The sequence below is a fragment of the Triticum dicoccoides genome, chromosome 4A, assembly GCF_002162155.2.
Source record: "Triticum dicoccoides isolate Atlit2015 ecotype Zavitan chromosome 4A, WEW_v2.0, whole genome shotgun sequence".
NCBI classification, from domain to species: Eukaryota; Viridiplantae; Streptophyta; class Magnoliopsida; order Poales; family Poaceae; genus Triticum; species Triticum dicoccoides.
The window spans coordinates 378,190,523-378,197,558 of record NC_041386.1 but is presented as its reverse complement, the minus strand read 5'-3'; positions in this window follow the sequence as shown (position 1 = coordinate 378,197,558).

Genomic DNA, 7,036 nt, shown 5'->3' with positions numbered 1-7,036 from the left:
AGGACCCCGTGGTGTTGCCTCTAGATGAACGGGACCCCGATCGATCGTGCCGGTTGGGGCTGGATGAACAGGACCCCGTGGAGGGCTGGATGAACAGGACCACCCCATGGAGGGCAGGATGAACATTAGACGGTGGAGGGCAGGATGAACAGTAGCCCGTGGAGGGGTGGTTGAACAGGAGCCCGTGGAGAGGGCTTGTTGAACAGTAGCTGGTGGAGTAGCGCGCCGTGGAGGCTGGATGAACAGGAGCCCGTGGATGAACAGTCGCAGGTGGAGGCTGGAGGAGGTCGACGGTGGATGAACAGTAGCTCGTGGAGGCTGGAGGGGGTCGATGGTGGAGATGAACAGTATCCCGTGGAGTCCCGTTTTGCGGTACGCCACACCCCTCCCGATGAACAGGACCCCCGTTTCGACCGTAGCGCTCCAACACAAGTCCGTTTCATCCGTTTTGCGGTACGCCACACCCCTCTCGATCAACAGGACCCCCGTTTCGACCGTAGGAGGTCCGTTTCCTACATTTTGCGGTACACCAGACCCCTCCCGATGAACAAGATCCCGTTTCGAACATGGCCGGTCGAACACAAGGCCGTTTCCTCCGTTCTGCGGTACGCCAGGCCTTGTTTCCCGATGAACAGGATGCATTCCGTTGCCTCCCCATGAACACGACGCATTCCGTTGCCTCCCCATGAACACGACGCATTCCATTGCCTCCCCATGAGCACGTTGACGACGTTGTTTCTCCGTTCCGACCTAGCCATATACACGAGTCCTGGCCGTACGTATGCGCGAGTAGGCGTTTGAGACCCCGCCCGTATGTACACATATGTGGCTATATTTTCTTTCTTGCACCCTGGCCGCTATACGTACGTCTACATGCTACGTGCGCGCCTATACTACGACACGTGCACGCCTCTACATCGACCAGTATATATGTACATACACGTTCACGACCAGAATGACAATGCTACGTACGCTTCGACCAGGTGCGTCCTGACTATCAGGCACTTCCTTGCATGCGAAGATGTAGCTGGTGGGTCCCAGCAGTTAGGGGGGCGAATCGTTTTTTTTTTTGCCCGGACGTCCTTCCTTGCGTGCGAAGGTGTAGCTGGTGGGTCCCAGCAGTCAGAGGGGAAATGTTTTTTTCGTGAAATACGGTGGCCCATCTGGTGGGTCCCCGCTGTCAGGTGGAGGAATAATTATTTTGCGCGTAATAAGGAGAACTTCCTTGCTGCGGCCATGGACCCAGCTGTCAGCGTCTCCATGCACAGTACTCTTCTGATGGAAGTCGGTCATTGACCACATTGACCACGCCGCGCCGAGAGCACCACGGCGGTGGAGGACGGCGAGGCCTAGGAAGGGGACGACGCGGAGCCGGGGAAGATGCGGCAGTGGATGCCCATGCGTAGAGGAGTACGAGGGTTCACTGGTTCGCTGCGGTGTGAGGCTGTCGTCGCCGCAAAATAACATGGGGTGTGGGTGAGTAGAGGGATGGCCTAGCCAGCGGTGGGAGTAGTAGGGGGCGGTGAGGCCTCCGCCGCATCGCAGCCGGCCATGGGAGGCAGGAGCACGAGGCACGACCGGCGCTGGTTTGGTCGGCTGGAGCAAGAATACCAGAGGTTGACGAAGCACTATGGCCGTTGGATGGACATTGTACGGTCACTAGAGCTAGAATCGTGCATATTGACTAAGTTGACAAAGCCCTCCGTCCCCGTCAACTTAGTAGGCCTACAAGTCAGCCTCCCACCAAGGTGGGTCCCAGCTAGCAGGGGGTATTCATTTTTTGAGCATAATAAGGAGGCACTTCCTTGCGTGCGAAGATATAGCTGGTGGGTCCGAGCTGTCAGTGACGGTAACGTTTCTTTCGCGTAATACAGAGGCCCTTTCGGTGGGTCCCTGATGTCAGGTGGAGGAATCATTATTTTGCACGTAATAAGGAGGCATTTCCTTGCGTGCGGCCGTGGACCCAGCTGTCGGTCTCTCCACGTACAGTCCACTTCAGACGCATGTCGGTCGTTGACCATGTTGACCAGGCCGCGCCGAGAGCACCAAGGCGGTGGACGACGGCGAGGCCTAGGAAGGGAATGACACAGAGGCAGGGAAGACTCGGCAGTTGTTTCCCACGCGGAGGGGAGTACGATTGTACGAGGGTTTACTGGTTCGTCTGCCGTCACCGGAGAATAACAACGATGAGGGATGGCTAGGCCAGCGATGGGAGTACGGTGGGGCGGTGAGGCCTGCACGGCCAGCGATGGGAGTACGGTGGGGCGGTGAGGCATGCGCGGCAGCAGAGCCGGCCGCGGGGAGGAGGGAGCAGGCAGTCCCGTCGGCACCTGTTTGAGCGGCTGGAGCAGGAAGAGCAGAGATTGAAGAAGCACGACGACCGTTGGATTGCCATCCAACAGTCACTGCTTATGCGTCAACCTTTTTTTAGGAAAGCCTCAAATCTGTGGAAGACAGCATAAAACCCATCCGCCATTATTTCTAATAATTTACAGCCCATTTGCTAATTATTAAGGGTTTTTTGGAGCCCATATTCTTTTTGTGAGCATTACAGCCCATATTGTGGCCACGGTTAAAAAATTATACGAAATTTTGCATATTTCGGTGCGGTCCGAACTGTTTTTAATCCCGAAATTTCGACTCACATTCAAACTGATTTGAAAAATAAATGTATATCAATATAAAATCCAACAAATTCTCCTCGCATAAAAATTAATGTAATTTCAAATCTCGAATTGAAGAAAAGATATTTGAAACTAATTGTCGGTTTGATGTGTTTTAAAAATGTATATCCCATTTCTCATTACTGATGGGCCATTTTCTCGGCCAGCCGAATGAAAGCTCTCCTCGTCTTGAAAGATTTGCAGCCCAACAGGCCTGACAAAAGCGACTTACTTGGCAAATCACAAAAAACTGGGCTGTGGCCGTGGACCCAGCTGTCAGCCTCTCCACGTACAGTACTCTTCCGATGGAATGTCGTTGACCACGTTGACCACACCGCGCCGAGAGCACCAAGGCTGTGGACGATGGCGAGGCCTAGGAAGGGGACGACACGGAGCCGGGAAGACGCGGCAGTGGATGCCCACGCGGAGAGGAGTACGAGGGTTCACTGGTTCGGCTACGGTGTGAGGCTGCCGTCGCCGCAGGGCCTGGCTAGCGGTGGGAGTAGTAGGGGGCGATGAGGCCTCATCGGCAACACAGCCGGCCACTGGAGGCAGGAGGAGGCGGTCTCCCCGGCGCTGGTTTGGGTGGCTGGTGCAAGAAGAGCAGCGATTGAAGAAGCAGAAGGATCGTTCGATTCAAATCCAACGGTTACTGCTGCTAGAATCGTTTGTTGACTAAGTTGGCAAGCCCTGCGTACGCGTCAACTTAGTAGGCCCACAGGTCAGCCTCCCAACCGGTGCGCCCCAGATGTCAGTGGGAGGAATCATTTTTTTCATGTAATAAGGAGGCAGTTGATTGCGTGCGGCCAGGCCAACGAAGGGAGTAGGGTGGGCCGGGGAAGCCTGCGCGGCATCACGGCGGGCCACAAGAGGAGGGAGCAGGCAGTCCCGCCGGTGCTAGTTTAGGCGGTGGGAGCAGGAAGATCAGAGATTGAAGAAGCACGTCGGCCGTTGCATGGACATCCAACACTAACTGATGTTAGAATCCTGTGTTCATTGACAAAGCCTTGCGTAAACAAGTCAGCCTCAAAATATGTGGCATGTACAGCCCATTTGCTATTATTTTTATAATTTTTACTCATTTTCTAATTCATATGGAATTTATTGCAGCCCGTTTTCCATTTTTAGAATTGCTGGCCATTTTCTGGTCAGTACCAGGGTCAAAAAATTAACTAAATATGTGGGAAATTTTGAAAAATCCCAAATTTTTGTTGGGGAACGAAATATTCTTATTCCAAAAATTAATAGCCATACTAAAACAAATTTAAAATTAAATTAGTACTATGTCATGTTAAATCCAATGAAATACGTATAAGATATCAGTGAAGAACAAAAACAAAAAAAGAAACTTATATCCCATTTGCTATAAATTTTTTGGAATTTTCAACCCCTTTTGATATTACTTTTAACAAACATTGTCCATACTCTTAAGCCAGGCTGGAATGCATCCCTCCTCATCTTGAAAGATTTGTAGCCCAGTAATTCGGAGAAAACAAATAGGCCTAGCTTGGGTATTCATCAAAAAGAAATACTGGGCTACCTATTTTCCCAAAGAACTGGTGCATGAGCATTTACCTTTATTTATTTGTTTATTTACTTATTTATGTTTAGGGGACCATGAGCATGTACCTGGGCCGGATTCATGTGAGAGCCTCCCTTCCAGTTAATTATGGGCTTCTCTATTGGGCCTTCATCAGTGGGCTGCATGTTATCAACAAGTGGAAAATGTGTTCCGAGTTTCAAAAAAAGTGTTCCGTATGATAAATAGTATGCGCTACGTACGGTATGGGGCACTAAAGGATCGAACCGTGCAACGACTTACAAAACATTGTGTTTGTCGTTCTAACAACACATTTGTTCAACCAACAGACGAAATATACTACTGATTGTACATTGAAAATAGCAGCAGCAGCAGCAACCAGGGCTGGGGTGCAACAGAAGCAGTAAGCAGGCCAGAAGAGTGAAGACGCAACTCTCTCTTCCAAACCAAACATCAGCCATCATTACAAAAGGGCTACCAAAAAAGAACAAGTGTATGCATCAAACATCAGCCAAGTGTACGCATCTAACTAACTGGCTCTGTTAGACGTTACTAATTTTTTTCGAAACGGAGGCAAAAGAATTGCCTCATAAATTAATTAAGAAGAAGAGAATTGCCTGGTTAATCTATGGAAAATCGGGCTAAAACCGAAGATGTTACTATTTATTAAGCTGCAGTGGAGTCGCAGATGGAGAGGAGTGGGAAACTTCACTGGTTCGGGTGCGCGGCAGCACAGCCACGGTGGTTAGAAGGGAAAACATAAATTGGACACAGTATTAGTTTTATAAGAGACTTGCGTTTTATACCCCACAGTAGGCATACTAACAAGTTCACACACAAATACAATAGAAAAGGTAAACATTCATATCAAACTCAGGTTCACAGGACACATTATATCCATAGTGAACATTCACAATGAACAACTCAAAAGATTCATATATACACAAGCTCAGCATATCTATGCATCCAAATGATTGATAGATCACACGACAATATTCATACATAATTTACAAAAAGATTTAGATATATGCATGTTCAGTATGTTTATGCATCCAAATGATTGAGATCACAACCAATATGATCCATGGACGAACTTTAATTACCTAGGGTACAGACTGGTAAATGGTGTTCAATCGGAGGTACTTCTTGCTAAAATTAGTTCTTGTACGAGTAAACTTTTGAGTATGTAAGAGGCAGCATAGACAATCTGAACTTTGCTTGTAGGTTTATCCTCAAATAGTGGCCTCGTGCCCAGGGAGGTTTGAGCAACTTGGCCACTACTTTCATCCAACCAGTTTACTGGGCTATCTTGGTCCTGTATCTCGCCAAAATTCTACATTGAAGACGAGAAAGGAGGCGGTTGAGAAAATGAACCACCCAAATTTTTTGTGCAGTTCAACTGAAATGGAGCATCCTTGGCGTGCAGACTAATTAAGTGCCAGATGAATATACGCATCAACCAACTTGTCCGGAATCTTTAGACTCCATGCCATATAGTTCGCTACCATATGTGCCGAAAACCAAAAGGCACAAGTTGGGACCAAAGACTGGACTGCGTTTTTCTGGGCTATGCACCAAGCAATATTTTTGGCGTTCACTCTCCTAACACTTGGAGTTTGACAATTGGTTGATGCCGGTTGATACTCGAACGAATATAGGGACTTCTTGTCAACATCGATGCTTGTCTGTGTGAACTTTGGAGTACATAGCAGCAGCATAAGTACCTGTCCATCTGATCATTTTGTGCAGTTCTACTGAAATCACCCAATGTAATGATTTGCCTACGAGTTCAGGCTCCAAATTACTCCTTTATGAAATAGGAAAACAGTAGCACAATACCAAATTACCAATACATATGAGAGGCACAATAATCAGGATAAAAACCAGTACCAACCTGTGTGAGGTAGCATATCAATTACTATTTCCCTTGACTGGAAGCCGAGATAAGCCAAGCGACTGACAGCAAAGGAAGAAAGCATGCGGAGTCTAGCAACTGACAGGAAAGGACGGAAGCTATCGAGGCAATGAAGCACCCAAAGTTTTTGTGCAGTTCCACCAAAATTGAGCATCCCTGTTGGCACATATATTGAGAGAGTGAGATTACTGTAATAGTGGGACTAGTTTATGAAACATACACTAACAAATAGAAGCACCCTCATTATCTTAATGGGTAAAGTTAGCAACATAGTAGTCTTGCTAAAAGAGAGGTATTAGTTTATTTAATCAGTGCCAATTAGCTCAACTCAACACTCAAAGCATTGGCATTTATCATAGGTTGCAAAACTTTAACGTGCAAAGATAAGGGAGTTTCTCATGACAGCAGCACGATACAAATAGAGATGACAGCAAACTAATATGGATGAAGGCCTTAGGCCCATACCAACCTGAGAAAAAAAGCTTATTCTTGTAGTCCCATAAGAGATGATAAAGCACTCACTGGAATCACACAATAGTATATATTTTTGTGCACTTCAAATGTATGGTTGAAATCACTCTTGTTTACCAGTGATGAGATTATATCGAAAGATTATCAAGAACTTCCAGCAGAGTTAAAGCACTGGCTGGGATACAGTTCATTGTATTGTCGTGTGTAGTTCCATTTAATGTATGATTGGCGCAACATGATCCCTATTTGCACAAGTAGGAACAAGGTGAAACCTTCATTAGCTTAGTGAGAAAGGATAGGAAGACATTAGCATATGACTCAACCAGTAGCATCAAATTCATGATGGACAATACACAAAACATTGCCTCATTGAACCAATGGCAATAAATTGACTTGCAAAACAATAGCACTATTATGTCATGACACTAATAATATTCCCGCCCTGCT